Here is a 14,648-nt window from a genome sequence, read left to right as displayed (position 1 = left end):
GAAAGGTACCTCCTCTAATCCATTTGTGGTGAGAGATATTTTCTGTCCCCTCCCGCCCACTGTTATATTGGATGCACCCCTTCTTCTCCCTCCTTTGCTCTCGGACTCATTATCCACCCGAATAGACAGGGCTACCAAGCTGTCCAGTCACCTAGTCGGATAGGATCCGCTCATCTTCAGCTGCTCCACAACCCTGGTAGGCCCTTGCAGAGGCTCTCGATCCACCCACTCTCCACAGCCCAACGTCTTGAACTCATCCCCAAGTCGCCACGCTACGAGTTCCTTGGCGAAGGGCAAAACAGGCGCCCTATTCTCCTCGTCCCTCCCTCGGGCGGAATTCAAAAGCTTCCTCATCTCGCTACCCTTTGACCTGCAGGGATCCTCGTTCCCCCTTTTAACCTCATCTCACCACCAGCACTCAATCACAAAGGCTATCCTAGCCTTGTCTATCAGCATAAGGGTAGGGCTTAGATCGAACACTTCCCTAATCCACACTGCAGGAAAAACCATCTTCCCGCTCCCCTCATATTTATCGCTAACTTGGGCTCACGAACCACTCCAGCGGCGAAATTAAACTTATGATGGATCCTCCACCGACCTTACGTTAGTTCTGAACCTCCGTCAGCCCGTAGAAAAGGTTCGAACGACAACGCGATCTCCTGTAAGTACCGTGCTATGATGGCCCTAACATCTTCTCCTGCTGCGTAATGGCATGGCGACAGAGTCCAGTCCGCTGGGTTCATTACCTGGCCGGATGTTTCTGTCGCGGTTATCTTGCCGGGACCCCAAGCAGACCGACAAGTACGTTGAGTTTTTATTTAATTTCAGTATGAATATCCGACCGGTGGTGATGTTGTTGTGCAGTGGTCCAGTCCACATGGCTCGCACCACTCATCTAGGCGTTTGGTAATTCCGGGCAGAGTACTGCAGACAACAAAACGGAGGTCATACACAGCAAATCAACAAGGTGCAAAAACAACAAAACTAACGCTAAAAGCTCACAAGCTGATACGCTGGGCAAACCTACTGTTCATGGCATATGATCCGGCCAGAACTGATGTTAGGCCAGAACTAGGGTGATGATCAGGACCAGGTGTGCAGATTGCTGATGATGCAGTGAAATCGCTCCGTTCCGATCGCTATCCCTCAACCAACATAGTCCCCAGACACTCAGACTGCGGATTCTTCATTCTCTAGGTCCCCCGTGTGGTTCTGGGATTTTTGCTCACCGTTCTTGTGATCATTTTGACCCCAGGGTGAGATCTTGCGTGGAGCCCCAGATCGAGGGGAGATTATCAGTGGTCTTGTATGTCTTCCATTTCCTAATAATTGCTCCCACAGTTGATTTCTTCAAACCAAGCTGCTTACCTATTGCAGATTCAGTCTTCTCAGCCTGGTGCAGGGTCTACAATTTTGTTTCTGGTGTCCTTTGACAGCTCTTTGGTCTTGGCCATAGTGGAGTTTGGAGTGTGACTGTTTGAGGTTGTGGACAGGTGTCTTTTATACTGATAATAAGTTCAAACAGGTGCCATTGATACAGGTAACGAGTGGAGGACAGGAGGAGCCTCTTAAAGAATAAGTTACAGGCCACTGTGAGAGAGCCAGAAATCTTGCTTGTTTGTAGGTGACCAAATACTTATTTTTCCACCATAATTTGCAATAAATTCATAAAAAATCCTACAATGTGATTTTCTGGATTTTTTTTCCTCAGTTTTGTCTGTCATAGTTGACGTGTACCTATGATGAAAATTACAGGCCTCTCTCATCTTTTTTAATTGGGAGAACTTGCACAATTGGTGGCTGACTAAATACTTTTTTTCCCCACTGTATTCTAATGAGTAACATCTCAGCTCCAATTGCTTAAAAACCCATGATTGTTAAAAGATACAATGTTCAACTCCGACTTTGTCCTCCTACTGTTCCTAATATGACATACACATTATAACACTCTAATATCACTCCCTATTAAATCATTACATCCCTAAACTATTCATGCTTTAAGAATTTAAAAAAATCAGATCATGGAAAATATCATAACCCCACGATAGTAACCAATTCAGCACTTGCCTAGCACATAGATATTTACCACTCTAAACATCCATATCAATATCACCCAATACGTCAAATGTATATAATGACTAATATGCTAATACTTTAACCCAATTAATCAACATATTCATGATTTCATTCACAATCCTCACCCTTAACTTCCATGTTTGAAACAGTATGATTCAACAATGTCTTCTCAAAATAAATCATATACCGGTAAGTGTATCCTAAGACATTACGATAATGTATCACTTTTAACCATAATATCTATATAAAACATGTATATCAATTATACAATCATTACCCTTCATACTGAAAATAATTATACTAATATATACTAATGATTTACTTAAATAATTCATTCATGTTATAAATTATAACCAACCAAATTACTTAACTCAACCAAATTTAAAATGACAATTGTTATTGATTCACTTAATCCATATCAATGAAAATTAAAACCCTCAACTTGATCACCCATTACAACTGTCAGAATATACACTTATATTAACATACATTATAAACATCCATAATTCAATTATGACTTTCATCATCCTGAAAATAAATACAGACCATTATCTCAATGCATTCTTAATACTATTAATTTATCAGTGTATATACCTACTACCCAAATTAGCAAATGTATATAAACCCAATTTTATTATCAACACAGCTAAGCAACCCCTCTTTCTCCCACACTTAAATCTTCTGGCGTCTCTTCATTATGTTCTTCAGCCATCTTCACATTTCAAAATGACTTGCCCATTACAATGTCACAACTTCAATGTCTCTTCGAGTCACCACCAACTCCACAACCTCATTGTCTTTTCCAACCATCATACCAACATCATTAAAATGTTGCATTCGAACATATCTTTCTCCATTCTCACTCAATGGTGGACTCCTGTCCCACTCCTTCAATATAAAAACATGAGAAAATCCTTTGATACCTTTGATTGGTTGTTGTAGACATGTTGCATGTAGAAGTGGTATTTTTACAAAAACGTCTTCAACGCCTCATATTTTATCTTCAGCCGGTTAATAATTTGTTACTTTTATTTATGTAGGTTCACACCATGCTAGTCCAAATTATCTCTGCCATGCATCAAGACACCATCTGTATTCATCTCACTAGAAGACAAACATAACAGTTTAATTGATTTCATTTCTAATCCAATAAATCCATACAATCATTCACCATATGACAAATTATTATGTGTTAACAATTATTCTTAATACCAATTTCTAATATACTTCCCAATTTCTGTTCACATCGCTCTGTGTAGCGTCCTTCTTGCATCACACCAATATGGATTCAAGATTCACTGCTGCAACGACACACAGACATAAACACAAAAACAATGCTCCACAGTGGCAGTTCCATCTTCCTCCTCTGATTTTTAACACTCCTACCGTGGGACAAATATATGCACAAATCTCTCTATCTAATGTCACCTCCATTGAGGTAGCCAGCAACACCTAGTACTAACCACTCCTTCTAGATTCTGTCCAGCTCTTACTTTTGTAATCCTCCACTGCCACATAGTCACCCATGCACAGAAAATGCCCAGATACTCCTTTCATGTTGGCAGAGTTGCCTTCACCTTTTTGAAAGAAAACTTCATAACATTGTTAGTTGAGACACAGCATGCTACTTTATCCTGTCTTCTTATCAGTCCTGATAAGCCTTTTAGATTAGGAAGTGCACATTCTTGCATCTTGTTATAGTCTACTAATGTCATAGAAAGACCTCCTCTACATTCTTCCTTATACCACACATACATTTTCACCTAAAACATGTAATCTAACCCATAACACATTACTGACTACTGCTGATATACATTATAATATTTACATATTTACCAATAATTCTCATTTGAATAGTACTTTCCCCCCTTGGACACATGACTCACCTCGTGATTTATGCATTCAATAACAAAACAACAACATTGCCTAAATTAAAATGACAACATTTGATAATACCTCAACTCACTTCTATCCCGTAAAGTAATCCAAGATTAGTAGACTTAACTAGCAACAGGTATCCATCATTCAGGGAAAGCTCTCTCTCTCTTTTATTATTTTATATGGTTCGAATCATATATATATATATTATTACCAAATTATACACTTTTTCACAATTTTAAGGTTTATAAATTACCCTCAACTCTGTAAAATAAACTATCTTAAAGTCCTCTTCTCATTGTCTTTAGAATTACCAGTGTGGGTGATCAAATCACACTAGAAAGTCAAAACAGAGTTCAGAGGTCATTGAAATCATTCAATGAATTGTTCCATCCTATAGTATGCTAAACCTTACAAACATTCAAAACATTTCATAAATGTTACTTATCCCAAGTGTACATTAAGTCCTTATGACATTTATTCTCATAAGAAATCATGTATACCCAAAACTCAGTCAAAAAAGAAAAAGAAAAACTTCATAAAATTCACTGTGTGTGCTCCTTTAAGACTTATCACCTTTGACCTGTTGAAACCCCCCTAAAATCAAAATAACAACCCTTTATAAACATCATGCTAGGTGTGTTGTTTTTTTATTTGAAAAACCCAATTGAAAAACAACAAACAAAAATAGCCAGGCCTTACTTAATTTGGTAGCTCCCTTGTACAACCTAATACTGCCTAACTTCACTAAACTTCTCCCCCTAGCCCTGGCAACATTCCAATGAGATAAGGAAATCCCCTTTCTCCTGGAAGAGAAATTATACATGTTGTTAACATTCAATTACAAACAGTAATCCAAAGACAGTAATTACACACAAAACATGATACAGATACACACAGTCCTATCTCATCAATAATAATTTGTATCAATCTAATTCCTCATAACTACTCCATAAAAAGATTATATACAATCTCTCAAAAGATGAAAACCACTCAAAATTCCTTGAGTATACAATGATTATGTTTAATTGAATACCCTTCAGACCATATCCTCTTTAATTCTCACAATGATCATTGAACTCCTAAATCTGCTCCATGTGATCCCTTATCAAATGATCCATTATCGTTTACTTGATCAACAACATAGGAAAATCTGTTTCCCCTTCTATTGTTCCTGTCACCCCTGTAAATGTCATATGTCATTCATTAGCCAATACAATCACGTACTCCGTGTAAGTAAGACGTGATATTTTATCCCAGGCATCTATTTTAAAAATGGATTGATATGTTGTCTCCTACCTTACCCTTAACATAATACTAAAGGAGACTTCCATCAAACCTGGATAAAAAAACTCCCACTTAGAAGACACTAGATAATAACACGTTTCATTAAGTACACTACACCTTCTAATATAAACCTATAACCCCTTTCAATTAATTTTATCCCCGCAACCTGTTTCATTGATGTTATAAAATATAAACCTCTTGTTTAATAACTTCATAACTTACAATTTTTTTTTTAATCCATCATCCTAATAGTAAAAACTATATCCTGTTGTTCAAAGTAAACTGTCTGTATAACTCACTGTTGTTTAAACAAACTATATAATGTAATAATAATAATGACCAATTATCAAATAACATTCCATATTCAACTATCTAGACATGTTCTTCATATCATCCCAATGCTTCCTACATATGTCAATATAACCCAACTATCACTACTTCCTGTCACCCTCTTACGAAATCATGTCATTAGTAAATTGTATCCACAAAGCACTACTACCTAATAACATATTTTCATTCACCTAAATATACATAATTATTTTAATACCAGTCTTATTAAACAATCCAATTCAACATCATTCAACTTGTCTCATTACCCAATTAACTTACTTACTTTGTAAACCCTCTACAATATCTATTATTCTCTATCGCAAACTTTCCATATAACGTTACCTCAACAAAATATAAATTAGTTATAATCAAAACTAACAAAACATCTATTTATACTATTCGCTATGTGCTGATAAGACAATTCCTTTCACGTAATGTTATCAATTCATCTAGTAATCTAGGTCAATAGCATCAATGTAAAAGTTATGCTTTCTGTCCCTACCTGGGCTCGAACCAGGGACCCTCTATACATACAGTGGGGAAAAAATTATTTAGTCAGCCACCAATTGTGCAAGTTCTCCCATTTAAAAAGATGAGAGAGGCCTGTAATTTTCATCATAGGTACACGTCAACTATGACAGACAAATTGAGGGAAAAAATCCAGAAAATCACATTGTAGGATTTTTATGAATTTATTTGCAAATTATGGTGGGAAATAAGTATTTGGTCACCTACAAACAAGCAAGATTTCTGGCTCTCACAGACCTGTAACTTCTTCTTTAAGAGGCTCCTCTGTCCTCCACTTGTTACCTGTATTAATGGCACCTGTTTGAACTTGTTATCAGTATAAAAGACACCTGTCCACAACCTCAAACAGTCACACTCCAAACTCCACTATGGCCAAGACCAAAGAGCTGTCAAAGGACACCAGAAACAAAATTGTAGACCTGCACCAGGCTGGGAAGACTGAATCTGCAAAAGGTAAGCAGCTTGGTTTGAAGAAATCAACTGTGGGAGCAATTATTAAGAAATGGAAGACATACAAGACCACTGATAATCTCCCTCGATCTGGGGCTCCACGCAAGATCTCACCCTGTGGGGTCAAAATGATCACAAGAACGGTGAGCAAAAATCCCAGAACCACACGGGGGGACCTAGTGAATGACCTGCAGAGAGCTGGGACCAAAGTAACAAAGCCTACCATCAGTAACACACTACGCCGCCAGGGACTCAAATCCTGCAGTGCCAGACGTGTCCCCCTGCTTAAGCCAGTACATGTCCAGGCCCATCTGAAGTTTGCTAGAGTGCATTTGGATGATCCAGAAGAGGATTGGGAGAATGTCATATGGTCAGATGAAACCAAAATATAACTTTTTGGTAAAAACTCAACTCGTCAGGTTTGGAGGACAAAGAATGCTGAGTTGCATCCAAAGAACACCATACCTACTGTGAAGCATGGGGGTGGAAACATCATGCTTTGGGGCTGTTTTTCTGCAAAGGGACGAGGACGACTGATCTGTGTAAAGGAAAGAATGAATGGGGCCATGTATCGTGAGATTTTGAGTGAAAACCTCCTTCCATCAGCAAGGGCATTGAAGATGAAACGTGGCTGGGTCTTTCAGCATGACAATGATCCCAAACACACCGCCCGGGCAACGAAGGAGTGGCTTCGTAAGAGGCATTTCAAGGTCCTGGAGTGGCCTAGCCAGTCTCCAGATCTCAACCCCATAGAAAATCTTTGGAGGGAGTTGAAAGTCTGTGTTGCCCAGCGACAGCCCCAAAACCTCACTGCTCTAGAGGAGATCTGCATGGAGGAATGGGCCAAAATACCAGCAACAGTGTGTGAAAACCTTGTGAAGACTTACAGAAAACGTTTGACCTGTGTCATTGCCAACAAAGGGTATATAACAAAGTATTGAGAAACTTTTGTTATTGACCAAATACTTATTTTCCACCATAATTTGCAAATAAATTCATAAAAAAATCCTACAATGTGATTTTCTGGAGAAAAAAATGCTAATTTTGTCTGTCATAGTTGACGTGTACCTATGATTAAAATTACAGGCCTCTCTCATCTTTTTTAAGTGGGAGAACTTGCACAATTGGTGGCTGACTAAATACTTTTTTTCCCCACTGTATCAACGACATTTACCATCGAAACACCATTACCCGTCGCTCCATACAATCCGCTATCCTGTTAAATAAGTGAGTCTTTCTATTTAAACCACGCACCACGCTACAAATCTTCCATTCAACATCACCAAACCAAATACTTTGTAGTATCCATTCAAGCAACACATACCATCATATGAATTACACTCATAAATACAGATTTTACTCTATGCCATTGAAATGAGAAATAAATTCCACAAATAGCTCAATTACAATGGTTTCTCATCTTACCCTCTGATACAAAATGAAGTTCCATCACTTCACTACGTTAGCTCTACCCTGATAATTAGTTCAATGGAACCCTATATTGGCTTTGTACTATATTATACATTACGTCTATAACCACATTACTTATGGTCAGTTTAATCATTAAATATTATCTCTATCATATGATCCAACAACGGTACAAACTTAGAAACCCCATATTAATTACTTTCCCACCCATGACGTACGTCACGTTTGGGTGATCAAGTTAATACATATATAACGTTAGAAACTTCTAGGTACTCACATCAAAGAATACTTTTGTTAGTTTAACAATCCTCATTCAACCCAAATCAGCCTCTCAATCATTCTCCCAGCGGAACCAAAAAACAGACTTTAATTTCCAAGGACACTGCCATGCCTGTCCCAGAAAACACAGACTTTCCACTACTCTCTAAAATAACATCAAGCTCTATTTACCACTCCTTGATATTCTATGAACTTTTATGTTATATATCGTAACTTCTTATCCAAACTTATATCAAATTATTATACCCATTTCTGCTCTTTGTTCATAAGATAGCCAATTTTGTCCCCTTCAATTTCTTAACTTAACATTACTTTTACAAAATACTTATTCTAACTGCGGATTTGCCTGTAATAATTTCGTCATTTCCTGCCTCTCACTTCGAATTAAATGATTTGATTTACTCTGATTTACTCTTAATGGTGACTTTTTAAAAATATATATATACCGGTCTACTAAGCTGGCCATTCATTACTATTATTAGTACATGCAATTATTAGTAATTAAACACTTACAAAATCTCCATCCTGATATGTATTAAAATTTAGTTTTCCTTTCAATGTCGTTTTGGTGCTATGATTCAATATGTTACATTTCATCGGCCGTTTTGAGTATTTCACCATCTATTTCATTTTATGATGTTCTCCCACATCTAAAAGGTCCGTAACCTATTCTTTTATAATGTCTTACACATTACGGGACTAAAAACCCACTCTATTTCATTTTATGATGTATCCTAGCTTACATCAAGGGTGCCTTGCCCACTCTCTTTGGTTGGAGTCATTGGGGGCAATTACTGTAGCTCAGCTGGTAGAGCACGGCGCTTGTAACGCCAAGGTAGTGGGTTCGATCCCCGGGACCACCCATACACAAAAAAAATGTATGCACGCATGACTGTAAGTTGCTTTGGATAAAAGCGTCTGCTAAATGGCATATTATTATTATTAATTACTTTTTCACACAGGGGAATTGGGTGTTGCATAATTTTGTTTAGGAAATAAATATGTAATTGTTGTGTTATTTGTTCACTTATGTTCCCTTTATCTAATATTAGGTTTTGGTTGAAGATCTGATAACATTCAGTATCACAAATATGCAAAAGTAGAGGAAATTAGAAAGGGGGCAAATACTTTTTCATAGCACTGTATCTGACTAGAGCCTTAACTATGCTAGATAACTGACCCATCATCTTATACATGCTACCAAGAAAACATCCATCAAAATAAATTGTGACAATCATGACATCATCCCCACAAATACAAAGATCCATGACACTTCCTAAGTTACATGGATATTACAATATATTCAAAGGAATATATCAAAATAAAACAATTACATAACTAAAAAAGTTAATTAAATAAATTCAGTAAAAAAACACAACAATAAAATATTTACCAATGTACAAGAAAACTCTGCTTAGGCTTCTACTATGGCGCCATGGCAACTATAGAACAATAATACTTATGTGATTTCAGGTCCTCTTACCGGGAAAATGTCTTTCCACAATGAGCGCAGTGGTAGGTCTTCTCCTCCCGGGTATTTTCTCATGCTCTTTCAGATCCCATAACTTGAGAAAAAAACTGTCCAGACTGGGAGCAGAAGTGAGGCTATTCTCTTTTGTGAGTCCTCTCATGTGTTTTCATGTGCACTAACTGGTTAAAAGTTTTTCCACACTGGGAGCATTGGAAAGGCTTATCTCCTGTGTGTGTCATCTCATGCTTTTTCAGGTTCCCTACCCAGATAAAACCCTTTCCACACTGAGAGCATTGGAATGTTTTTTCTCCTGTGTGTATTCTCTTATGATCCTTCAGATGAGATGACTTTATAAATCTCTTTACACACTGAGAGCATTGGTAGGGCCTCTCTACATAGTGTGTTCTGTCATGCATTATCAGGTCCCCTGATGAGAAAAAATATTTTCACACTGGGAACAATGGTAAGGCTTCGCTCTCGTGTGTGTTCTCTCATGTGACTTCAGGTTCCCTAGCTGGGTAAATCTCTTTCCACAGTCTGAGCAGTGGTAGGGCTTCTCCCCTGTGTGTGTTCTCAAATGCATTTTCAGGTTCCCTAACTGGGTAAAACTCTTTCCACATTGGGAGCACTGGAAAGGCTTCTCTCCTGTGTGTATTCTCTCATGTATTTTCAGGTTCCCTAACTTGATAAAACTTTTCCCACACTGAGAGCAGAGATGAGGATTCTCTCCTGTGTGTGTTCTTTCATGATCTTTCAGTTTCCCTAACTGGGTAAATCTCTTTCCACAATGGGAGCAGTGGTGTGGTCTTAATGGTTTGGGCATCTCTGGGTCTGGTTCCCCCGAAGGACTCTTCCCCCTGTCAGAGTGAGAGTCTGGTGTCTCTCCTGTCAAAGACAGAGTATTTAGTTCAATAACAAAACAGAGACTTGAAAGAAACCTACACATGATAAAACTGTCTTCTTTTGAGGTTTAATCCAGACTAGATCTCTCATAAAATAGTACATTTGGATCCTGGATGCTTATTGGTTGATAGCTGTTAGTAGGGATGTGCACGGTTATTTGAATATTAAAACGGACGTTAGTATTCAAATACTTGTGTGAGTATGCATTTTGATGAGGCCTATTTTAACATTGAAAAGGCTTTTCCTAAATTACATAAAAATATCCATGTGACATTGTTACATACAAGGATATAACATTGCATTTTAAATTAATTTCAATGTAATTTTTAGGACATGCACGGTGCAACAGGAAGCCTTCATGTGTGTAGCTTGTTGTTTATGTTGGCCAATAAAAGCAGGTGAGAGTTCACGAATGCATTGCAAGTTGGAATAAAATTACGGAATAAAAAGTTAGTGAAATGAGAAGGAGTAGGCCATAACGAGCAACCAACAGGTAGGCTGTTGTTTTATCTAAATGGGGTTGGGGAGAAAGCACAGCATGTAGCCTCAATTAGCCTAGCTAGCTGTAGCCCTTGATCATGACTCTCAGTTCCATTACATTACACATAAGTGTCATTGGATGAAGGCATTTTGTGTACGGGGGAGTTTTGTTAAGAGCCCCGATGCCAGGTCTGAACATTAACACGCATGGCTTGTGCTATGGTTTTGGAAGCAGAAGGACCTTATCTTTCATATTAGAAAAAAACTTTCAAAACTCAAGGTTAAATTGATCTACACCTTTATAGGGTTAGTGTTCCATATCTCCATGTTACAGCACCTGTTTACAGAAAACAGACAGAAGACAGAGGTGACCACCTGTGACAATTAGGTATCAAGTGTGCTCCGAACACCTGTGTGGAGGCACCCATAGCTGTATGGATCTGTGCAAACTGCTGCAGTAAGTGTATCTTTTTTATTTGAAGGATAATTTTTTTCTGATGAAAGATAAGGGCCATATGTTTCAAAAGCCGTATCGCAAGCGATGATTATCAATCTTTCTAAACATTGTAGTTCACATGAGCCAGTCGTGGGCGAAGCTAACCGCTGAAAACTGTAAGGAGAAGGCAGAAGGCCGCCTAGAGTTTGAGAGCTAAGCTAGCTAGCTAGCTTCTCTAGGCTACTCCAGTCAAGATAGGCACTGTTAATATGGGATGATAAATAATATATATTCGGATAACTGACAAAAATGAATTATACTATTCGAATAGTGTAATTATTATTTTTTTAAACATCCCTAGCCGTTAGTTATTCACGATAATCTAGGATAATGGACAGCGCATCCACTGTCCCGCAGCCCAGCCAGGCAATTCAAACTATTCTCCACTGGGAAAAAGCATCTAGGGATTTTTACCCAATGCTTCTAGTCTAACAGTTGGTTTGCAACAGAGGGCAGGCATTTGTATGAACCTTGTATAATAATAATGATATGCCATTTAGCTTTCATCCAAAGCAACTTAGAGATGTGAGTAACTTAGTCATACATTTGCTCTCATGGGATGTCGAGTATAGAGACTGAGAAAAGCACTACAGGGTCGTTTCACCTCAAAAAACACAAGAGGATTTTGACACCCACCATCTAAGATTGTTCTGAAATCGTTGTAGTTAGTAACAGATACGATTAGCATTCCTTGAAACATTATTTTATTGAAATGGAGGACTGGCTTGAATTGTGATGACCACAATTTATTTTCATCATGAGCCAAATCTATTGGTTTTCTCCCCAAAGTTGCAAAGGAAATATTGTGACCTATTTAATAAACACAAGAGACAGCAAAATTGATAAAAGACTATGGCGGTATAGCAGGAACAGCAGCATCCAGTGGTCAAAACCTGGTACTTTCACACTACTTTATGGTAAATAATGCAAGCAACTTCAATGACAGATTTCTATGAACAGGAGAAAAAAAAAGAAAAAATAGTTAATAGCAATACTCCAAGCCACAGCTTCATACTACTTGTCAAACATAGAGAACTGATACTGTATACTGCTTGTTGGGGTGGGATTGACATGGAGTGTAGGGGGGTCCGTGGGTCGCTTTTGACATTTCTTTTGAATTCCTCAGTGTTCGGATGAAGTTTGGTCCAAATCGGATGTTGGGTACTATATTTATTTGAATATTATCTGAATAAGATCAATTAAAATGGCCAACTTGGGTGCAATCAATTAGCTTAATTTTTTTTAAATATAAAATAATGTTTCAGGCATCCCAATCTTACCTGTTTCTAACTACAGAAACAATTTCAGAACAAACTGAGATGGTATGTGTCATGTTTAGCTGATATTCAGAGATTAATGTTTGATGGTTGCCTCTGCTCTTTGTAGTGTTAACAATTAATTCCTACAGTACAGAACAACATATTCAAGCTTAGAACTTCAGTAGCATGCCCCTTTTAAACCACTATCATTGGTATCTTATGGATGGTCAGTCCATGTATCCATAGTTTTGCCTGTGTTTTGGAGAGTGGGTACGTTTCTCTAGCCCCATCTCTCATCTGTGTACCAAAACAAGTGTCAGGCCAGCCATTTTGCTGTTGTTTAAATCCCGGAGTGCCCCTTTAAAACCACACATCAGTTCAACAACTGCTGAGTTTGTGCCCCTGTTTTTAGGACAGTGCTTACTGGTGTTCATCAGATCTCTAGTCTTCTTTTCTTCCTCCTCCTCATTCTTATCCTCCTCCAATGTGACAGTAATCTCCTCCTCCTTCACTCCAAAAACGTCGTCCTCTTCTTTCACTGTGACAGTCATCTCCTCCTCTTTTACTCCAAAAACTGCATCCTCCTCTTCTTTCACAGTAACATCTTCCTCTTTCACTGTAACTTCTTCCTCTTTTACAGTAACATCCTCCTCTTTCACTCTGAAAGTTTCTTCCTCTTCTTTCACTGTAACTTTTTCTTCTTCTTTCACTGTGACAGCCTCAAACTCTACTTCTTTTTTGACGGTGACAGCCTCCTCCTCTTCCTTCTGCTCTTTTACGAGAGTTTCTTTCTCGGTCCAGCAAACCTCCGCTTCTTTAGCAGGATAGGAGTAACTCTGAACCCATGGTTTGGGTTGTTAGCTAGCTAGCTAGCTAGCATTAGCGACTAGACTAACGTTAGTGCTACTGCTAGCTAATTTAACCAGCCAGCGCTGACTAACAATGTAAATATTACATTAAATTGGGTAACTAGATACGACAGAAGCGTGTTTAAAACACAGTGACTAATATACATCGGCTATGTTCACTAGCAAACTACCGGGGTGGTTTAGACCGCTGTGAAGCAGGCAAGAACAACTAAGTACTTCTGGGTCACGGATTTTTTGGAATCCTTCAGAATAAGAGTCCCGTCCTGTATACTTCGTAAATTAATAATTAGGGTGACAATGATTGAAAATGTGCACAATTATCGATATATTTTGTACTGCTTATCATACAAAGAATAATTACAATTATTTTCTATGCGATATTATGTGATTTATATAATATTTTGACGATTTATTTTCAAGCCTAAAAGGTCAACAATGTTTTTGGGGTGTACTCCTATCATTTATTGCACTGTAGGAGCTTCTTTCAGAGGAGCATCACTGCTCATTTTGCGGCCCTTAAAGAGTGGCCAATCAGCTTATACAATAGTTTTTTCATATTGGACATACATAGTACACTGAACACAATCTTCTGTACGTTGTGTCGCAGTAAAAGGAAGGGTCTATTCTACTCTGGAGCACTTACAGTTTCCAAATCCATAGAGTTTACACCAAGAGGAGCGTCATTGCTCATTCTGTAACCCTTAAAAAGTGGACTATCAGCCTAAATCCAATAGTTTTTTTCATACTGGACATACAGTGTATGTATGTATGTGTATGTGTGTGTGTGTATATATATACACAGTGCATTCGGAAAGTATTCAGATCCCTTGACTTTTTCCACATTTTGCTACGTTACAGCCTTATTCCAAAATTGATTAAATATTATGTTTTTCTCATCAATCTACACACAATAC

Source organism: Coregonus clupeaformis, unplaced genomic scaffold (genome assembly GCF_020615455.1).
Source record: "Coregonus clupeaformis isolate EN_2021a unplaced genomic scaffold, ASM2061545v1 scaf3244, whole genome shotgun sequence".
NCBI classification, from domain to species: domain Eukaryota; kingdom Metazoa; phylum Chordata; class Actinopteri; order Salmoniformes; family Salmonidae; genus Coregonus; species Coregonus clupeaformis.
Note: the sequence above shows the minus strand (reverse complement) of the source record.